General features: G+C 41.0%; 1 long non-coding RNA gene across 7 annotated transcripts in view; it reads right to left on the bottom strand.

Annotated features, from left to right (window-relative positions):
• Positions 1–23,191, bottom strand: part of LOC143644096 (uncharacterized) — a 301,622-nt gene that overhangs the window by 66,905 nt on the left and 211,526 nt on the right. For 6 of the 7 annotated variants that reach the window (XR_013156511.1, XR_013156507.1, XR_013156505.1 and 3 more), the window contains one exon: positions 1–23,191. This exon is cut by the window's left edge. This is a non-coding gene — a long non-coding RNA (uncharacterized LOC143644096). The other variant, XR_013156509.1, reaches the window with a different exon arrangement.

The following is a 23,191-nucleotide window of genomic DNA, read 5'->3' as shown; positions in this document are numbered from 1 at the left end:
TCTTGCTAGGCCAATATCTTCAAAACATTCATCCACGTCTGGAAAATAAGACATTTAAAATATATTTAAACGGACTGAGATTCTTTACTTCATTTATCGGCTGGTTTCTTTTTGGTACCCATTCTTTTGTAAACTAAATTGAAGTAATGCTAGAATAAGAATAAAAGTGAATGCCAAAAGCCAAACTAAAAGTTTCTAGAAAAACATTCAGTAGTATTATGTTTATTTCATTTCTAGAACCACACATGATATAAAAGTTCTGCAAGTAAATAACTTTCCTATTTTTCCTTGAACTTCCCTGGCTACCGATGGACCCAGAGAGCTATTTTACCAAGAAAACATGCAAACAGGAATGAGAAGTCCTCAGTGTCAACCCCCAAGTCCAATGTTTACACCAAACTGCTCACTTGCTAATGATGACTAAGAGATAGGTTTCTAATATTTACACAATTAAGACTGGTTAAAGTAGATTCAAATTGGGCAGTGATTGCGTGGCACGATACAGCATCACTGAGACACCATTTTAACTTTTTGACCGAAGTGATTTGGGAGTCATTATTTCTCACCGCTGATGAGGCTATTAAAAAGGAACAAAATATCTGATTGCAGTGGATTCCTGAGTCTATCCTCCCTCTACCACAGCAGGATTCTTGGCTACCATTCCAACGTTCTTTCGTTGGCCATGGTTTAGACGCCGGCTTTGCCTCTCCTTCATTGTTCCTTTACTAACGCAAGGCGAACTCTCTGGGCAGCTGCTTGCAGAGGGGAAAAATTTATTTGAGTTTTGCCTGGCCATGGATTTGAACACAAATCCATGGTGATGTCAGCAGAAAGACACTAACAGAGACATTTCCTGTCCCTGCTCCCGCCCCCCACTCTTCCTTTTTAGAGATGTACCTCCTGTACCAAATCTCCATGTAACTCCTTTGTCCTGAGGGCATGGGGAAATTCAACGGGCAGCTTTTTTTAAGTGAAAGAAAAGAAAGGAAGGGAGGAAGAAAGGAAGGGAGGAAGGTAGGATGGAAGGAAGGTGGGAGAAAGGGTGGGAGGGAAGGAAGGAGGGAAGGAGGGAAGGAGGGAATTCAGATCCCCCCTTTGATATTCCCTGCAACAGCATGAAGCAGGGGAGAGACGTCTTTGGTCTCCCCACATCTTTACAGTTTTCCTGATGTCTTTTCTTTCACCCTCTGAAGCCCTTGTGTGTGTGTGTGTGTGTGTGTGTGTCTTGCCGAAAGATCCAATCACCTAAACAAAAGAGAAACATCCAGCAATTGCTGCTCCCCAAGAACAATTCATTGGTGCCATGTATCACATCACACTTTATCCACCAGTGATGTTGCCACAAGGACACCAGCCCACAGGGTGGGAGCATCTATCAGGCATGCAATCTGAGGCTTCAAGCACCAAAGCCAGCTAACTTACACTGAATTAATTTTTCTCTACCCAGGAAAAACTGACCAGAAGTGGGTGGGGGAGGGAGGAGACTGGCAAAGCAATGCCATGGGTTTTCAGTTCCTTTCAAGAAAGGGAAAATTAAAAATGAATACTTTTAATCTTCTTACCACCCTCCTTGCCTATAAAAGATATACATTTTATGTGAAACAATAAATGAAAATATGTGTAGCTCCCCTAAAGAACAAAGATGTGAAAACCGGCATGGTAGAATAAGATACATTGGACTGAAGCAAAAAAAAAATGCTCATAGATTTTTGGGGGAGTGCGTGTTTTACTTTGTGGCAATTTAAAAACAATACCCCCATTTAATGTTTAGTTACAAAAAGATTTATGACAAAGATCAACTGTTTAAAAGTGGGGAATTAGAGGCAAATTTGCTTTTGACACCAAATGAAACAAAAGAGAAAGAAACTCTGCCAGTAACAAGTTGTTTCGTGTGCAGCTGGCTAAGAGAAAATACTTTCACTTTTGAAAAGAATAAGTTTGCTCAGGAGGGCGATTTTTTTGCTCCCTTTTAAAAATGCAAACAATGATGACAGTCTACAACTTCCCTTCTAGCGATATTGTTCATAAATCAGGGGAGGTTTTTAAAAAGAATTGAAACAAACAAAAAATGAAATCCGGATTTGAAAATGGCAGGATGAGATACAATATTTCAAAAATCAAATATCGGTCACTTCTTTAATATAAATGAACTATCTGCTGCACAAATGCTTCCTATATATGCAAGCCAATTTTTTTAACACTTTCTATTCAAAGATACATTTTGGTTTTGAGAAAGTACACCACAATTAGATTACAACGTTAGGAAAGAAATGGGGGACAGAGTGATTTGGGAAGGAAGAAGATTCAATCACTTGGATCCTGCAAGAGAAGAGATAGGCAAATATGTAAAGAAACTGGTTTTTTTTTTTTAAGTACAGATAGTGTTGCAATAGAATTCTTTTTCTGGGAAAGATACAAAGGAAACTGGAATGTCCACAATGATATTTATAAAAAGATACAACTGTGGGGGTGCAAGGGTAGTTAAGTGGTAGAATTCTCGCCTGCCATGCGGGAAACCTGGGTTCGATTCCTGGTCCATGCACTGCCCAAAAAAACAAACAAAAAAACAAACAAACAAAAATTCAACAAATGTTGCTGCAATAACAGGATACTCACATGGAAAAATAATGAAATGTGATCCCGCCATTTAGCATACAAAAAAAAAAAAAAGAAACAACCATCAAAAAGAAACAACCATCAATCTCCAAGAAACTAGGTTCAACTGAACAGAAAGATTTTTCCATTATTCCCCAGTTGAGACTCAGTTAGAGGGCACGTCTGCACTGCCCACAGACCTCCTCCTATGCATTCTACCACCAGAGAGGTCAAGTCTTCTCACCCAGGAATCTCTGTGTCTCAACATTTTCTCTCTTAGTTTGGAAAAACCAACAACCAAATGGGTAATAACCAAGTAGATCTTATGTAGCCTCCACCAAACTGATGTTTGGAGAGAAAAAAAAGTACTAATCTATATTACCTACTTCTTGCTATCACATTTTCCCTAAATCTATCAGTTTTTCCTTTCCAGCCCTTCATCTATCCACCTCTCTCTCTCTCACACATACACACACACACTCACAACTGCTGCTACTTAGTCCAATCTGCTTAAAAACAACAGAATGACAAGCAACATCTGTTTGTAAAAGAGCCAAATCAAGCCTTAACATCTTTTGGCTAGGTTTCTTTTTTTTTAATTCCCTGCTCCCCCCCCCCCCCCCCCCCCGGACTTTAACAGGGAAAGGGGCAAGAAAGAGAAATATTAAGATTTATTTCAACGTCAGCTCCAATGAGGCAGTAACTCGACTCCCCTAGAGCTATTTCAAGGTAAAGCAATTTTAGGTGAAACCACTGCAGTGTTCATGCTTGTCTTCCCTGGAGCAAGCCCAACCACACATAATCCAATATACCAGATCCCCAAAAGTCAGGGTTTCTTTTCTAACGGTTTTATATTCATCTTTTAATTAGAATTACAGGGTATTTCCTGGGGTGGGGGCAGGGGGTGAAAGAAAGAGAGAAAGGGAGAAAAAGACCAAAGAAGAAAAGAACTAGGAGAGAAAAAGGCAGCCCTGCTGCCCCTCCCCTGTTCCACAACACACGGGCACATAAACAAGCACATTTGCACATATGCCACCCAGAGGAGCCGGCTCCAGGAGCAGCCAGGCTGCAGCAAAAAACCGCACAGCTGTGGCCATCAGAAGCAGGCAGGATCTTTCCCCCACGGAGACGCGGATTTCTGGAAAACGACCAACAGTCCACATTGTCACAGTGCAAAGGAGCACAGCTACCTAGATCGGGGGAGGGGGGCAAGCCGTGAAGGGATCGGAGAGCCAGGCTAACCGATTGGAACAATAAACTGCACCCCGGTAGAGGGGAAAGAGGGGGCTGTTAAAAATCCAGCACTCATTGCACTCAGGGTTTGGAAGAAACCCACATGCATTAAGGGGGAAATAAATTCAGACAAGTTGCTAAGGAGACTTGTGTAAACTCCAAGCGCAGACATATTTCTTGGCCTTTCCCCCGATGTTCCATCTTGTATTCTGATCACGCTGCTTTGCGGCAACGTCGCACCAACCTTCTGCATCAATCTTGGCCTTACCCGTGCGGACTGGCAAAGCACACTGGTTGTGCAGATCATCATCTTTCAAACTTAACAAGTTAAAAGGGTCTGCGTGTGTGTGTGTGTGTGTGTGTGTGTGTAGTTGTGGGGAGAGGGTTGGGATCTTAATTTGGAATTTTAAAAACATAGGTGTTGAAAGAAGAATATTTAGACTGACGGTTTGGTGAGGGCAAATGGGAAAGGGGTAGATACAGCAGCGAGCAATGGAAATTTCCCTGTGGCTATGAATTCCATCCTTTCTCCATGTCCCTGGCCTTTTCCCCTTCCCACATCTACATTAAAATCTCATGTCCCCTGGCAGCTGTAAGCAGCGTTGGAATCCCTGCAGACAACAGTAAAGGCATTCCTTCAGCCTTCAGCAGGCAACAGTGCCTTCCGCAAAGTACCCTGCTCCCCTGTCAGGAGAGGGTTCCAGAGAGATCAGCTTTTTCAAAACAAACTCGGACTATTCATAAAACCTCTAAACCAAACCTGTTTGATTTTTAACCAGTTAGGCATTCAGGTGGAGAGACTCCAGCCCAATATTCATTCTCCAGAGCAGAGAATCTCTACCATAGTGACACATCGTCAGCGGCTGTTGATATATGTCAACATTTGATTTAGGGGAAAATTAACATTTTCTTTCAGGACAGAGATGTTTGTACTGTAAAAGCCAATATTTTCCTTTCTCAGCCTCCTGTAGTAGACTTTCCAACATCTTCCCCAGGACAGAGAGAGGGTAGACAATAAATATTCCAAATCTCTGCTCAGGGTGCTGGGTAAAACTGTGTGGCCCCCAAGTCAGGCTTGTGCATTTGCGTATGCGAATGTGTATGTGTGCATGTGCATGTGTTTCCACCTCATTATGATGGTGAGATCAGAAACACACACACACCGAGATAGCTGGAGCATAAGCATCTGCTCAGTCCCTTCCCAAATTACGGGCGCTCGTAGCATTTGCCCACAAAAGAAATCTCCACTGAGGAGCGACCAGCCCAGCCAGCTGTTTCAGTCACAATTCTCGAGGAGAATGGGAAAAGGGATCAGGAAAGGGATGGGAAATTTCTGCATTCAGTTCACAGGACTGGATATGTATCTTCATACTCCAAGAAAACTCTGCAGCTTCCATCTCTTCCCTTTGCCAACCTTTATTTCATTTTCACACTTAAAGGCTAAAGCAAGCTGTGCTGCCTCCATCGAAATAAGGCAGCAAGGCAATTCTTAAGCTAGCAAGATAGATATTTTGCTCCTGCCATTTGCAAAGAAAGAAAGAGCCCTGCAACTAGCTCTGTTTGCCATTCCTCTATGAATGGCTCCATGAAACGGAGCTCTCAATTTTAGGGAAGGGGAGCTCATTGGACTTCTTTATGTCTTTTCCCCTACAAAGCATATCCTCAGATGTTCTGCTGCACTAAGCCATCATGACTTCATCAAAATGAAAAATGAACCTTGGGGGAGAATGGCAGGGTGGGCCTAACCCAGCAGGCGACGGGGCAATTACCCTTGACCTGGTTGGCCAGGGGGAAAGGGGAGTGACACCTGCATTTTGTCATTTGTCCAGGAAGCTGCAGTAGCTTGAACCCCAGGAAATCCTGCCTAGTCGTCTGTTAGCCTATTTGCCCTGCCTGCTGGAGAGGTGAGGGGATTCCCTTACTCTAATGTGAAGTCATATTTGCTAGCATACTGCCTGATCATGTACTAACAAAAGGAAGAGCAAACTTGGAGGATCAAGGCAACAGCTGGCCCTGCGAAGGAGGATTCTCTTCACTCTAGATTGCCAAAACAATGCTTTCTTTTCTAAGTGGGCTTGCTGCTTTCTCAAATCCCCAAAAGAACAGAAAACACATTAGCTACCTTTCATTATGGCTCCACCTGCCAATGCTTTGTGGAAACGTGAGAGCTATAGGTAAACAAACGATTCAACATGGCTAGGCTAGCCTGGAAAGAAGGCTGCATCAGATGCATAAAAAAGTGAGCTGTGATAACTTTCAGCTAAAAAATAGACTTTCTCACATCACACTGGAAAATCTTTAAGAAGCCTGTCCTTTGAGATGCAAAATGAAAAAACCAGCCATATTAGCAGTGGCTGGCCAAACTAAAATGTTGCCCAGATACATCACAAAGACTAAAGTAATACAATTTCTATTTTCATCATGGGTATAAGTACTCATGTGTGTATATGTATAGCTTTATAAACATGCTTAAAGACTTGTCATTCAACTCTCTCACTTCCCTTACTCTACCCTGAAATGCAGTCTGATGCCCTGTGCACAGGGTAAGAGACAGAATGTTTTGCCTCTCCATCTTTTATAAACTAATGTTTCAGATTGCAAAATGCTTTACGCATCATTCAGTAACTGTCTCCTAGGTCCACTTCATATTAGTACTCCAAATTGTGGCAGGGAGCTGAGAGAGAGAAAAGTTAAGTATCTTTCCAATGTTTCTGTTTTTTTTTTTAATGCAGCATTAGGCTTAAGATTTCACTCCCCTCTCCAAACCAGTGAGAGATTCCTGGGCCTGACTGAAGAAATTTTGAGGTACCTACCCTTCCCTCATACTGTCTTATCTGGCAGGTAGCCCTTTTACTTCGCGCACAACCCAGGCCACTCGAGCAGCTGCCATCTTGGACAACCTCAAGGAATAAGCAACGAAATGAGCGCACTGGAGATTGCCACAAGAGGTCAGTTCAGGTTGAGAACAGTTACCAGCAGTGTGTTCTAGTCAAGCCAATCCAACTGCGTTCCTATAGCTCTGTTCGTGAGTGACAGGTAACAGGCCACAGGCTCAGGATTCTGTAGAATGGTTGAGCCTGTCAAGACCATGGCTAAAGTCCATCTACCTCTTACCTAAGATAGTGCTCATCTGAAGTTTTATTTGGTTTCATCAATGGAACAAGACTAAAAGAGGGCAAATTCAAAATTAATCCAAGAGTAGACGTTAGTTTCAAAGTGTACTATGTAAAATGTGCACATGTTTTTTTTTATACATATACTAGCCAGTTAAGTGGTTATTAAAGTACAATTTCAAACTCACTAGTGTGAATCTCCCCCAGGGGCATTCAAGGTAGCTAAAATGCTGTTCTTGGGTTGGGTTAGTATCCATAATATAATCATGCCTGTATTTTCATCTCACATAAATAATTTATTTCTGATATTTAATATGGACTAGACATCACCTCATAGATGGTTCATAAAAGCAGTTATCATATTTCCCATATCTTCTGGTGTGGTATTTTTGGGGTGGTAGACAAGAATGGGTGGGGTTAGTGAAAAATCAGGTCTTGAATTCCATCTAAATCATCTGTAAACAGAAAATGCTGCAAAAAGCCAGAGATACAGTCCAAATCCCTTCTTGAGACATTTTAAATATGCCATGCAGAACTTGAGATGCCACCATTTTTTTGTGCCACCTTATTCCAATTCTGGCTGACTAGAAGATACTGCCTAGTGTACTGAGAAGGACTCTGAAGCCTTTTCATGTCGAAACTCAGAAGGAAAAAGTTTATGATCATTTAGTAAGCGTAAGTTGTCACTGCCAAGAAAGAAGGAGAATGAAGATGAAATACAGACCAAGCATTAGCCATCCCTAACTGACTCCAAACCACTATTGCATGAATACTTCTTTGTCTTTGTCATGACAATAAGGAAGAAATATTCAGGAGCCTCTGCAGGAAAAGTGTAATTTTTTTTATATCATCTCTGGATATTCTAGCTAATAACAAAGGAGTTCAGGCTGGGTTCCATCTTGCATGAAATAGGTCTTGCAAACTTTATTCATATTATCCTAAGAGCACAATTTAAATTCCTGGAGCAAAGTAGGAAAAATAGCAAAAGAATTCCCATCCCCTTCCCCATTCACTGGGAGATGCATACCTTCTGACAACTAAGCCTCTATTGAAAGCCAGAAAATCAAGAACAAGAGAAATTTATGGGCAGCCAGGAACTCCAAATCAATCAAGCCTAAGCTTAGTTGTCCTTCGAATCTATAGGACACAGTACATTTTATAACAAAGACCTCTCCCAGAGCAATGCAACTGGGCCAGCCCTGCATTACCAATTCTCCTGGGAAACTTGGGAAGTTCCTGGTGATGGTGGAGAGCAAGCAGGGTCAAGGAGAAGACATGGCAATGAGATATGGGTGCTGTCCATCCTATATCACTGACTTTGCCAGGCTCCCTCCTGCTAGGAGGTTAGACAGCTATGGCTAAACAGGACGTAAAGTCAGCAGACATACTCTTCGTTTAGGACACTCAACCACAGACAGTGGCACCAAAATATCTTAGTCAGACCCTAAGGAACTCTTCATTATCAATGAGATCTCGCTGTAAATTCATAGGTTCATTAATGGACTGCTGCCTCTACAAAGGGGTAAAGCTTTAGTCTGCGGTCCAAGTAATTAAAAGTCCCTTTTCAGAAACAGTGGCCTAAGGGGACCTCACTGGAGGCACTCTCTCCTATTGATCTAGATTTCTTTGCTGAAATTCACATTATGGGCTGTGAAATCCACTTTCCCCAGAGACAGGATGAGATACCACCAAAGGGCAATTAAGTATTGATTCCAATCTGTGGGGAAACCAACTTTATTGTCACATTTATGTAATGAGGTAGAGGGTACTTTCCTAGTTTCAGCCCTATAGGAAACTCAGCGTAATGGCCTGTAAAACTGGAGATTTGCCCAATTATTGAAGAGGGCTCATCAATACTTTTTTTGACTAAGCAAAATAGATTGGGCTCACAGGTCCTTCTAGTGTTAGACCAACACCTGGCCCCTCCCTCTGTCACTTGCTGTGGAGGACTAGAAATGGGTCCCCCAGTTCCTCCCAACTTTCAATATATTTGGTAAATGGACACAAAGGGTCAGGGCCACCAGATGTTTTTCAGTGACCTGTGAGCAACTGGCCGGGGATTAAGATCAGGTCACTGATGAGTTTTCCTTGTGGAGCTAGAGGCTCCCCAGCAGAAATGGTAACCCCAGGAGATGGGAGCCTCTATCTTTGAGGTAGGAATTTTCTAGGAGACTAAGAAGCTTGACCTCCAAAGGGGAGGCTTGGTTGGAGGTTCAAAATGCAGCACAATAAAAACTCTGTCTGGAACAGGTTTACACAGGATCCCCGGGAAACAGAAAATTATGAGAAATTCCATCTGGGAGTTCAGTTCAGCATCATAACCTTGGTTTCTGCACATCTGTAAGTCCTATTAGTGCTGATGAGATCAACTCGCTTATGGATTGATTTGAAATCTGCAGTGGCCCTAAAGGGGCCATGGAGACGGAAGGGCTAACACATGGCTTCCCCCACCTCCTGCTCAGAGTTTCCTTTTGGCAGGTTAAGGGCAAGCCGAGCATGTGCTCCAGGGCTACGCTCCACCTGAATTATCAGCACGATCCATGTGCCGGGGAGGGGGAGGGGGCGGCACAGGGTGTTATCAAGTGTATCCCCAGGAACTGCTAAGTGTCCACGGAATTTGTGAGTGCACAGATTTGGATTTTCTTAGCATGTTCACAGCCCCCCCCACCCCAACCCCCAGACTTGTGGGAGACAAAGGCATCACCAGATCCTCACTGAGCTATCATAAAAGCCCTGAGAAAGAGAAACCCACTTTCTCCAACTGTTTTTCTTACAATATATGGCCCACTGGCCTCACTAATGCTAATACAACATCCCTATTTAAACATTTTCATGGAGGGTTCCAAAACGGGACTGTCTCCACCGTGCACTTTCTTTCTTTTTCTTTTCTCTATTAGACCTCTGCCTTTCCTAGACTCCAACTTCACTGCACACATATACCTCACAAAGGGGCTGTGCCAGATGGGCTCTTCATCATAGTAATCAGCTGGGAAATTAAATGTTACAAAATCCAGCCAGTCTCCTGAATTCTTCCACTTGAAATCAGGGCCTGAGCAGGTAACTCTGTCCTATACGAGACCCAAGCCCCTTTTAAGGCAGGGTCGAGGTGACAGATTGCATATGGGCTTCACACTTTATGGATGTGTGTGTTCCTCTCCCAGAAAATGACTGCAGAGCAATTTGCTTTTGTTTCAGTTCGGATGGCTGCTATTAATACCTCTTATTTACAGAACACACACCTCAGAGGAGCTCAAAACATTTACAGAAATTAACCAAGCCCTGTGACATCCCTGTCAAGTAGGCAGGGACTAGATATTACTTTCTTCATTTCAGAAGAAGAAATGGAGCTATTAAGAGGGCAAATTTCCTTACCATCCTGTACAGACCGGACCCCACGGTCCACTCCTTTCCAGATCTCTGCCAAAGCAAAGCAACCACACGAGGTATGTTTTATACTATATTCACTAGCTCATTACTTTGGTAATTTTCCTGACTAGTTTCTCTCTCTCTCTCTCTCTCACACACACATACACACAAATGGTTGTAAGATCCATATGTGCAAATATTTATGTCTTTCTCTGATGCTCCCTCCATCCTCCACCCTTTCCCCCTGCAACAAATATCTATTACAGGTTCTCCTCTAGTGGACAATCAATATATGATTAATTGACTGATAATAAATTTATACCTTATTCTGGACTGGCTCACCTCTCCTCTGCCTAGAAGACTCTGAGATTTTGTTCAAATGCCCTTTCTTCAAATGACTCTGAAGTTCAATCTGCAGCAGGTTTTTGGTGATCCTGTAGTAAACACCTTCTCTAGAACTTACCCCACATTTTTGCAATTACCAAAAGGTACCATGGTGGAAAGGAAGTTCGTAGTCTGAGAGCGATAGAACTGGGTTTGAATCCTATTTCTGTCATCATGAGATCTTGGGTAACATAATCAACTTTTTTCTTTCTCCTCATCTGTAAAATGGGGATAATAATATCTACTTAGGAATTCATCACAGCCCTATCTTAATGGGAAAAAATGCAAGCAATTTAATATCCACCAATGCGGGAATGGTTAAATACATGATGACCCATCAGTTGGCAGCCATTAGAAAGAAAGTCTATTTGAACTGACAAAAGAAATGCTTCCAAGACATATTAAGTGTGACCAGCAAGTTGCAGAAGGTATGCATGATTCTGTATTGGTGAAAAACTAACACATTGTGTTGTTATTATGTACAAGCCTACCTAAAGGCAGTGGATGAGATAAATGAATGAATTAAACTATAGGAAGCAAAGCGTGTATAAATAAAGGGCTCAAGAAATGGTAGCTACTTTGTTGCTATAATTATCTCCCGGTTGGTCGTGGCTTCCTGGGCTGCATTTTAATCTTCTTCATGTCTCGCTTCTGGCACACCACAGGGACTGTCTGACCGACTGAGAGAAAATTACTCAATGAATGACCCAATCAGGAATTAATTGTTGAGTCCATCAGGAAATAAAAGCACTCATGTGAATCTCAAAGGGAATTTTGTATTGTCTGGACTGTTTTCGAATGTAGGGAGGCAGCACAGTCCTTTGGGAAGAAACTGGACTGAGAATCATGAGGTTGAGATTCCAGAATAGTGTTTCTTCAATGGTGGTCTAAGTCCCACCAGCTGCCGAGTCCCCCAGGAGGCTCATTCACCGTACGGATCCCTGGGCCCTGGGCCAGCTCTTCTGCATCAGATTCTTTGGAATTGTGATCCAGGAATCTGTGTTGTAACACTCTCCCCAGGTGACTCTTCAATAGATCAAAGTTTGAGGATCACTGGTGTAGATCCTGTTCTACCTTCCTGTTTCACTTTGGACAAATCACTCACCTTCCCAGAATCCAGTTCTTTTTCTACGATGAAAGGGGTTGGATCTCAAATACTCCTTTAGGTTGTAAAATTCTATACCCATGACTAACCCAATTCCCTGCCTTATGGGTAGACCTTACACATAAGCCGTATAAGATGGACTATTATGGTTTGAGCTGTCTTTGGGTCCCTGGGCCCTCTTTTCAATTCAGAAGTTCCTTGATCCTTATATTCTTTAGTTACTAAAACCACCGAATAAGGACTTCTCTGATTGATGGTCCTTAATTATTATATTTATGTTTTACCATATGTTAGATTATAATTTTAATAAACATATTGATGCAATATAATTAGTGTGACAAATAATTAAATACATATACACATGTGAGAAAGGGAAGGTGGTATGAAGATCTTGGAAAAGATACTGAAAAAGATGTTAGAGACTGATTCCTTAAGAATGCCAATAAAATGTCTCACTTTCTGGCCTTGGGCATGGGTAGGATTGAAGAATGTTTCCAGTCATTTTCATGGAAATTATAAGCCAAAAGAACAGATGGCTGAGACAAAAAGAGAGCTCTCAAGCATGTCTTGAGTGTAGCAGGTCAAGAATTGGCAAGGGATAGCATCCCCCAATAAATCCCTCCTAAAAGGTTTTTAAAAGGCAAAATCCAAAACCAAACTAAGCCATCATTTAGGCTTCAGATAGAGTTTCTTACAGTCACTAAGAAATGGTTGTAAGTCTTAATAAAAATGTTCTTTAAAAGATTTCTTCTTAAGGAAAGGAGTCAATAAATCTAGACTTAAATCTTCTCCACCCTATTTATTAGGCATATGGTCTTTGTTGACTTCCTTAAGTACTCAGGGCCCCAATTTCCTTATTTTTAATAAAATGAGAAAAATAATGAGATCTGTTTCACAAGGTTATTTGGAGAATTGAATGAAATAATGCATGTGAAAGTGCCTAGCATTGTCCCCAAAGAATATTAAGCATTCCATCAATATTTAAAAGAAAGCATTCTTCTTTCTGAGGCAGCATAGCATGGAATTGTCTTTGGAGCCCAATCTTGTCTTCCTTGTGGGAGCCTGATAAATAAGGTAGAGTGTTGACTTAGGACTGCCCAACAGGACCATGCTTTTGAAAATCCTCAAATTGTGTTAATTCTAGAGTTTCTATGTCATTCAACTCTGTTCCCTAGTCCTTTAATTATTAAAACTATACCACAAACATGCATTATGAGCTCTTTTGTTAAAATACAGATTTTAAAGACTCTGCCAGAGGTACCTTGAGATAGATATTACAAAAGGAAGGCCAAGGTTATTGATGCCAGCGCAAGATCAGTGATTTATGCTGATGAAGTCCCAAAGCCTAGGATACTGCCTCATACATAGTAAATACCAATGACATATGTACTAAGTGAACATCAGACTTGATGTCTCTAGCCAGTCTAAAAATGGGAACAGACTTAATTAAAAAGGGAAGAAGACTGATAGAGTATGAAAGGAAGAGATGGAGGGTTTGCATGAAAATTCATTGGAAATCTTAGGTCAGATTTAAGTCACCTAGAAATAAGTTAGCTTCTAATTACCCACAGTGATGAAATTATTCAGATATTGTTTCTCATATCTGAACTCACTTTATTTCACCTCAACAGTATCAAGTTCTTTCTTGGAAATTTTTCAAAGTTAAAGCCTCTGTCTCTGGAGTTCTTTGGCTCTAGAAGCATGTACCGACCTAGAGCCTTAGCTTTGGTCTTTCTTTTTCTGTTCTCTTTTCTTCCCTTCCCTTCCTCTCTATCACTTTTACTTCTGCTTGCATACACTCGCTCTCATTTTCACAAATGAGCTAGGCACTTGTGTCTTGGCCTGGACCTTTCTTAGAAGCAGGGTTTCGCCCCTTCCTTGCTCACTGCCATGCACCCAGCCGCAGGCTAGTCCCGGGCACATGGCAGTGTGGAAAAACAAAATATCTGCTAAATAAACTGTATATATTAGCTGAAGAAGTCAAGAAGATTTTATATCAGTGGGAAGGGAGGTGCTCATTATTTTATGTCTACCTGAATACCCAATCATTTCTACCCTTCCCCATCATTTCCCACTGTTGGCATATGATAGTATGTATTTCATGCTTTTATTTGTTCTCTGCCCTAGGGGCTATGAGGACCTCAAGAGGGAAACAATGTCTTCCTCCTCTCTATTCTCCCACAAATAGCCACTTCAAGGCTGCAGCCCCAATGCCTGGTGATTCGCTCGAATGACGGACTGAATCAAAGCCAGCACAGCCAGTACAGCCCACTCTGGGCCTTCCCGGGAGGGGGGACCACATCTGGCTCACCTTGGCATACAGTCAGTACCTGACACATCAGAGACACCCCATAAATATTGATTAAGGAAGGGAGAGAGACAGTACGAATGAATGATACTCAAAACAAAACAAAACTGAAGCCAAACATGCAGCCAAACAAACTGATGTGTCTTTCTATTCATTCAACTCCACATTCATTCAACAAATATGTATTGACTACCTAGTCTATGCCAGCCACTGTATTTGGCACTAGTGACCCACAGATGAATTATATATCAATGAGAAAACGCATCGCTATGGAATGTCCTCTTTGGGCAGGAGGCAGTGGGGAGGGCGGAGGGGATACAAGTAATTGCATGCTTGCTGGCTTTACCAGTGGGGAAGGAGAAGGTACACCAACTCTGGTGGAGGTGCTGAGGAGAGGCAAAGGAAGCAGCAGCACTTAGTGAGAAACAAAATAGAAAGGGGGGAATGTTCAGCAAGGGGGTGCCAGGGTAGTTCAATGGTAGAATTCTCACCTGCCATGCGGGAGACATGGGTTCAGTTTCCAGCCCATGCACTTTCCCCAAAACAAAACAACCAAGCAAAACAAACAAACAAAAATTCAACAAATGGTGCTGCACTAATGGGATATTCGCATGAAAAATAATGTGCTAAGTACAGTGGCTGGCATAAACTATCATACAAAATAAAAAATAATGTTCAACAAAAATCATCGGCCTGTGCATCAGGGTACATCGTATAAAGATATATATACTCAGGACGTTAGTCACCCTTTAATTGGATGGTTTTGTGTGATGGCAAATAGGCAAACAGTGGTATGTCAAACAGACATTTTTTTATGCACAGTGATACTGACACACATTCAGAACAAAACAACACAGTATTCCCATTTGACTGACTCATTTGACAGGCTCAAATGCCTGTGCTTGAGTGTGGGCTGACCTCCTTGACCTTGGCACCAAGAACATGAAGTGTTTCAGTATGTTTTAACAAGTTCTGGGAAGTAGAAAGCATTTGTTTCTTTTGATTTTCAGAGAGCTAGCTGCTGCCTTGCACCTGGCTTTCAATGTAATATATGGTACCAGAGGATCAAGTTCAGTAGGGAGGAGTGGTAAGGAGAGAGGGTGAGGTGGAAGGGCATTTTAGAAATGATCAAGACAGAGGCATGAGCACGTAAACACTAAAAATACTAATTGAAAAAGGGACCCATAAATCAGTTATAATATAGTCTCAGAACAAGTTCAAGTTCAAGTTACAATTACTTTGAACATACGATGGGTAAGAGGAAAACCAAGATGCTCCAGGACTTGGTCACACACGGACTTTTGATGGGAACTGATAAGTGCATCCCTGCTCTCCTTTTTCACCTCTTATGCCCTCTTCTCACTAGTCTGTCCAGTACCCAGAAGTACAGCCACAGACCCTGATCTCTACCTCTGTGAACTAGAACCCTTGTGTTAAAAGGAGAGGTGTGGTGGGGGGTGTGCAAGGGTAGTTCAGTGGTAGAATTCTCCCCTACCATGCGGAGACCCAGGTTTGATCCCGGTCCCTGCACTTTCCCCAGTGCACCCCCCCCAAAAAAAACCAAACACTCAAAACAGAAGCAAACAAAAATTCAACAAATAGTGCTTCAATAAGGGAATATTCACAAGGAAAAATAATGAAATGTGACCCCACCATACAGCATACAAAAAAAAAAAAAAGGAGAGGTGGGAACAGCCTTAGGCTCACATGTGCCGATACAAGTTTATGACTCTCAGTGTTGGCCTGTGTACAAAAGGAGTGTGATGAACCAGGAAAAATAAATCTTCAAACAAAATACTCCTTATCACGTAGCATTTCCTTCTATGCAGCTCCAGAATTTGCTCTCTGTTCTGAGGAATCATCACGTAAAATGTGAAGGGTTTCCCACCACTTAGTTGGTGGCTCAAGATAAGTTACTTAACTTCTTTCTACTCAGTTTTTCCTCATCTAAAATATGTTGAGTTAGAGAAAAATAAATAAATAAATAAAATAAAATAAAATAGATTGAGTTAGAGACTAAGTAAAATTACCTGGCACCTATCAACCAATGAATGCTGACTGCTGCTTCTCAATTCTTAATAGAAACATCAGAGAAGGACCAATGTCTGTTCTTGAGAAACAGAGAGGAACACACAGCAGTCGAGCAGCTATATGGGAAACACACCTAAACTATAGTCCGGAGTAACCACAGGTTAGTGCAAGGGCTTTGAGTAGCAATAAATGAAAGAAAAGACACTGTTCCCTTAGGGGACAATTTCTTTGTTTCATTCTCTTTGGCTCTTACGACCTCCCTATTTCTACGGTTCTCCTATAGGACCACTTGCTTCTGGGTACTGAAGCCCCATGTTTGATGATGTCTCATGGAGAAGCTGGGGGCTGTCAGCAGCACTCCTAGACACACTACTGTCCTTCCGCCCTGACTTCTTCTCAGGTGAGTCCTTCCATGGAGACAAGAGGCTCTTGAGACTTTTTGCAGCACCTGCTGATGCCCTTACTTGATTTCAACCCTGAGTCAATATCATTTTGATCCTGCTTTTTATTTCTTTTATGAAAGGCAAGATTGAGAGAAAGAGGGAAGGGTGTTTATCTGCAATAACCTAAAGAATTGCAAAGCCCAATTGCTAACAAACTAATTGGCAGCTCACATATGTACAAACACACAAAGGCTTGCTCAAAGCCTTACACTCATATTCTCTAAAATTCATCTTTGTCATAAAAACATATGCAGAAGGAACTTTATTTTAGTGGTTTATTAGTTAGTCGAGCTTCAGAAATATTTTATTCATAAAGGCAGTATATAGAGCACTACTGCAGTTTCCTTATTTGCATTATGTAAATGTAATATAAATAATTCATAATATCCAACAAATATTTATTAACCACCTTCTATGGGATTAGGCAGTGAGCTAGACCAACAAAAATGCATGCATGGAAGGAATTTTTACATCCCCATTGAGTAGTATTTATTGATATAGTTGACAAAGATATAGATCTGTGGGTATACAGTGAAATATGCTCTCATGTTTTTCTAGTGCATCACATTTAGCTTTTATGAAAATTTTCATGGATGTAACTTTTTCACTCAGTGCATTCTCTCTTCAAAGAATTTTTGGCCAATCTCACAAAACTGTTATCTCCAGCCTAAAAAATATGAGATTCCCCATTCCGGATGATTTTATATTTACTATGGAAATAGATTCTAAAATGAGACACTGAGAGTGGATATTCTTGGCCTCAAACTCCCAAGTAGAAAAGAAACCCTTGATATAAGGATGAGGAATGTCTTCAAACAAGCCATCTTTTTTCATAGTTTCCATGTTTCATATTTGCAGTGATCTTTAAAGAAAAGAAGGTGGAATAAGAATGGGGAAGAGACACGACTAGCAAAGCAACTAACATACTCACACATATACCCCTTATTTTTGGTTTAGGTTAGAGTTTTCATTTCTACTTATTTGGAAAATATCTACTGAGTATTTACTTGCTAGGAAATGAAGCACATTATTGCAAATAAATTAAGAGGGGAAAATGACCCTAGCTAAAATATATGTTACATGTATTTCGATGAGTCTTCAGAAAATCACCAAAACATCATTATTTTTATTTTTTTTTAAATGCAACTTTAAAAAAATGGGTGCCGGTAGCCTAATGCTAGTTATTATTGCTCTCTTGTCCATAAGACATGGGCTAGAGGATGGGAACGTGGCATCTCTTGGTAGTGGTGGGTAAATATGTTGATGCTTATGAAAAATATGAAATGGCAGCTAATGACTCAATGAATAGACAGGGAGGAGGACTCAAGAGAGCAGAAAGGAAAAGAACACATAGCATTGGGCATCAGCCCACTGGCTCTGGCATAGACGTTGCATGTGATTTCTCCCACTGCTAGCTACTGTTCATTGTATAATTTTTAATGCCAAGTACCTCATAAGCTTTATATATATATATAAATATATATATGTACATATATGTATATCCTCATATAATTCTCATAACAATATATTGAGGCAGGTGGTAGTAGTCCTATTTTAGGCATTTTCTAGATAAGGATGTGATGTACAGAGCACTGAAGTGCTATGTCCAAGCTCACACAGTCAGGACATGTACACCAGGATTTAAACCATTATTCACAGTCTACCTGATTCCAAAGTTTACCCTGCATTGCTAACATCTGACCAACTTCAACCTAGTTGAAAGAGAGCAGTGATGTTTCAGAATACTTTCTTCATCCACAACAGTGACTCATTATTTATCGGATCACAGTCATCTACGACAATTTTTATGAAAGCTGTGGACCCTCTCCCTAGACAGAGGCATATATGCTCACAACCAATTTGTATGTGCACTTTTAGGAGATTTCCATATTCCTCCAAACCAAAGCTAAACACCTGTGGACTGGAGGTTGACACTAATGAAGAAAATCGCAGATGACAGATAGGATCTGGCCAGGATAGAATGGGGAGAAATGTCTCCTTGGCCAAATCAACCCCACTGATTCAAATTCTCTAGTATAAACAACTCTTTACAAGCACAGAATGCACTTCTACAGGGGCAAGTGATGACAGACAGAGACCCCAAATTATTAAAGTATTCACAAAGGACACAGGTAACAATCGGATTTTTACTGGACAGTGAGAGTGGACTGCAATGTCCAAGGGAGTAAGAAAGAATGTTGCTGGAATGAATATCCACTCTACAGTTGGGCTCCGCCCCATGGTCATGACCTTGAGGCTCAAGGTATTGGCTCCGGCGGCTGTGCACCGAGTAGCCATTCACAGACAGCCCACAGCCCAGCAGGATGCTGCTCTCTAATTCTGCCATCAGGACACTGCCATCTGCAGCAACTGGGCTGAGATTTCTTAAGACCCAATTTATCACACCCGAAGATTCCCTTCTTACATAAGGATCACCTGTCACTGGTGCATAAATCTAAGCACCTAGTAGAGCCAAGGGTAATCAAGACTTTAAAAAGAAGGGGACTGAATAAATTTCAAGCAGATTTCCTCTCTGTGGGGCTGAGTTTGGAAAAAATCATTGTTTCCCTCCATGCGCCCCTTGAAGGAAAACTGTCATATTTTAACTTTCGGTCTGCATCAATACTGCTGGAGGATGATTCTAAGGTTCTAAGAACCACAGGCAATCCGCCTTCCTGGAGGTTCTCTTCTAACTGTGACTCGGTTTGCTCTAGTTTCTATCTCCCCTCACAAGCTTCAGCTTGCCCTCGTCCCAGCTAAATTAACCAGAAAGCAAAGCCTTGACTCACATACCAGAGCCTAAGAGACACCAGTACAAGCCTGGAGGTATGCATCATTATATTGAAGGTAGCAGGTCTCAGGAGAAATGCAGGAATGGCCCTCATATTTATACAGCACTTTGGGTAATCTAGAAGATTCCTTTAGTTTGAGAACTTGGGGTGAAGGTGGAGGTGTACTGGCTGAAAGCAAAGAAAATACCATTGAAAGCAAAAGACGGGGGTAGAGTTGTTTAAAGAATAGTGGAATTAGGATAACAGCAGATGGGGGTGGTAAGGAAGGGGTGTCTCCTGAACTAAAAAAGAGCTAAGAAAATCAGCTGCAGCTCTACCTGGTTAAGTCTGGAAGACTTAAATTAATACTGACAAATATCTGGGATGGTCTGAATCAGTGACCTTGGGCAAACAGTTTCCTCTCTGTGTTTCCATTTATAAAATACAGGATTAGAATGAGGCTTCTTTTTGCTCTAGCTTGCCATGATGGAAGGTAGAAAAGGGTATTTAAACCCAACATAGTTACCTCTCTGCCCAAGGAAATATAAACAAAAAAGTACCAAAAGCCTGTAGCTCTGATGTTGAATGAGTTCTTTGCTTGGATCTGGGAGGTAAAGTAGGTCATTCCTTGGGGAAAAGTTGAATGTAAGATGGTAGGCCACACCCTTATCACTGGGTTATTTTGAAATTAGTGTTGGTACAAAGAATATTTGTTAAAATTTGACAAGATTTTACTGAGTGCCTGCCATGTGACCAGGGCGGCAGTAGGTTCTGAGGAACGAAGAAAAAAATCTGTGACTTGTTAAGGGTCTTCAAGAACCTTACCATTTCATCAAAGAGGTTTACATGTTTCATTGTAAAGTCAAGCGCATTACTTAAGGTGGTCACACGGTGAGGGTCTTGTTGTCAGGAAATGTACCTGGAAGTGTTGGGTACTCGAGGAGCATGATCTCTGCCTTCTATGCTAAAATAGTTAAATAATAGGAGACAGACAGACAGATAAATAATTAGATAGAGACAGAAAGACAGACAGAGGAAGGAAGGATGGAAGGAAGGAAGAGAAATGTTGCAAAATGCTACAAGTTGATATATCTGGGTATCTGGGTAAGGGAGAATATTGAAGTTCTATGCATTGTTTTGTATTATTTTTTGCAACTTTCCTGCAAGTTTGAAGTGAATTCAAAGTAAGACGTTAAAAAAACAACACACAAAATAAGTCATTTTCAAAGTCTAATGTTTCCAATAAATATTAACTTCTCTCTATTAATGCAACCAACTAAATTTTACTGAACATGCTTTTTTTTGTGCCTTTACTAACACATGTTACTTATATATTATTTATCTTTTCTCTGCATGCCTATGCAAGAAGCCTCACTTTGGCGTTTATAGGCCTTACATGGGGTTGAATTCTGGCTGGATGCCTCTAGGTAAAACGCAAATAAATGTCAATCAAAAACCTTTCAAATCTTCAAGCAAATGCATACTTGCATATTGTGATGTTTCACTCAAGTGCAATCTCTACATAACATGAAAATAAACTAATCATTTTTAGAAATAGGTTTAATTGCTGAGTGTACACACTGGTTAATATTTTTGTACATCTACTGAACAGCGATTGGCCTCAGTTTACAGTAATGTTTTGTTATTCTTTGATGTACTTATTTTTCAGATCCAAGTAGATTTTCAGTTATGCCATCTTTTCCAAACAATTTTTTTTTTTTGCTTTTGAAGTCTCTAAGGTAAACCACCAATCCATTTATTTATTGTATAGTCTCTCAAAAGTATGCCTTGGGTATAAAATAGAACTTTTCAAGAAGGAAAGACGATCCAAATGAGGTCTTTCCAATGTGAAAAAATTTCTAACCTGAAAGTACTTGTCCTAACTGTTCTAAATGAATATGCTCGTGTGTACTTCGAATTTCATTTATATAAACACATGAGCATGATATAAAACATGGCATACCCAGTAATAGAATTTTCCAGTCATATTGCATATTTCTAAGTAGTTTAAAAAATGATGCACCAAGAATTAATGTGCAATGTTCTTGCTTAAGAAATCATATTCTGTATTGATCATGTTTTTCCTCCAATAACTCAAAGTACAACTTCTGGACCTCAGTTACACAGAATTGAGTTGCTATGCATTTTAAAATGTCAAAACACCTTCATATCTATTGCCCTTACAGTGAGCAGAGTAAAATGAGAAGCAGGTATTTAGGTGACCGACTGCCCCGGTTTTCCAGGGACTGAGGAGGTTCCCGGGACATGGGACTAAGAGTGTTAAAACTGCAAACCAGGAATGAGTTGGTCGTCCTATATGTAACGTAATTCCCACTCAAAACTGGGGAAACAAAGGTACACAGAGGTCAAGTGCTTTGCTCAGTTCATGGTAAGCTGGAAGCCAGTGAGGGACAATCCTCTGTATTAAGCTAGAGCACATTTTCAAGTAGAGAAAACCTTGCTATTTCCTCCAGACCTTCCTCTCTCACCTTAAACTTGAAGGAAACCCATCGCATCTTTTGCCTTTTTTCTAAGCCACCATCCCCAAAGTGCTGGGTTGAAGTATTGTAAGTACAAGTGAATGAGGCCCCTTGTCTGTATCATACATTATTCAGGAGAAACAGCATTGCAGCTTTGTGCTTTAAAGAGTAAAATGACAGAAGGATTGAGAAGTTATCATCATAGCTCTGAAAAGCAGAGGAAATACAAGTATAAGTTTTGTCTAGCCCACAGACCACCTCTTACCCAGCCCTGTTCTTGAGTGAGCCATGCTTATAATTTCGTGAAACAAATCAACTTGAGTGTACCTCCAGAAAAATGACCAGGTGGCTTCCTGTTGAACCTGACATCATAACAGCCAACACTTACTGAGGCTTGCTGTGACCTACACACTGTGCCAAGGGTGTTACATGGATTAGATCAATTAAAGCAATGGAGCAGCAACTATTGTTTCCATTTTACAGATAAGAAAACTGAGGCTTAGAAAGGTTAGGTAACTCTCCCAATGTCCCACAACTGAAAAGGGTGGGAACTTGGATTTAAATACAAGTAGTCTGACTCCACCACACATGCTGCCTTTTTAAAGTGGCTAAACAGCCCAGTTCCCATTTCCCAATGTTCAGTCACTGAAATTGCTCTTTGTTAAGCCAGACCTTACGAGGAGCCAAACCACACCTGCCTGAGATGATGCACTGCTGAGAGGCAGAGGGTCTGCCTACCTGTCAAAAGGCATGTGGCTGTCTTGTCAGAGGCATTAAAGGATTCAAAGAAGAGATTTTAATCCATTGGTTAATTTAGAAATGAGAGGAATTGCCCCACCAAACTGCTATATTATTTCTTCAGTTCCTCGATTTCCTTTTCTGAAAAATGTAAATATGCCCTGAACTTCTGTGAGAAATGGCTGGGTACAATGATGGGAAAGCATGATGCAAACTGTAAAGTGCTTTCTATCAAGTAGCCCATATGTTTGTTAAGCAGCTTCCAAAATAGCAATTTTTCAAATGCCCTTGCAAAGCAAATGAGACACAGCTGTTAGAATGCTCTGCAAAGCAACGGAAATCCAGCTCTTTAAAACATTCAAGGGGAAAACACACACAGTAAAATTAGCCTAAAGATGAATTTTACAAGAAGCACGGAAGTGTCATCAAGTTTTTTTCGTGGTTAATTCTATAACAGTACCAACGTCGTCAAGATCAAACAAGACAGTTCTTCCACAAAAACCTGGGGAAATACGCTTCAATGACACTTACTATGTGGTTAGAAAAATGAATTATACTCACATGAGGAACGGAAGTGAGGAAACCAAACTTACCGGCTCTTCTCATTTTTTTCCAAAGATAGGT

The sequence above is a fragment of the Tamandua tetradactyla genome, chromosome 8 (genome assembly GCF_023851605.1).
Source record: "Tamandua tetradactyla isolate mTamTet1 chromosome 8, mTamTet1.pri, whole genome shotgun sequence".
NCBI lineage: Eukaryota > Metazoa > Chordata > Mammalia > Pilosa > Myrmecophagidae > Tamandua > Tamandua tetradactyla.
The sequence above is the reverse complement of the archived record's forward strand: the minus strand, read 5'-3'. Positions and strand labels throughout refer to the sequence as shown.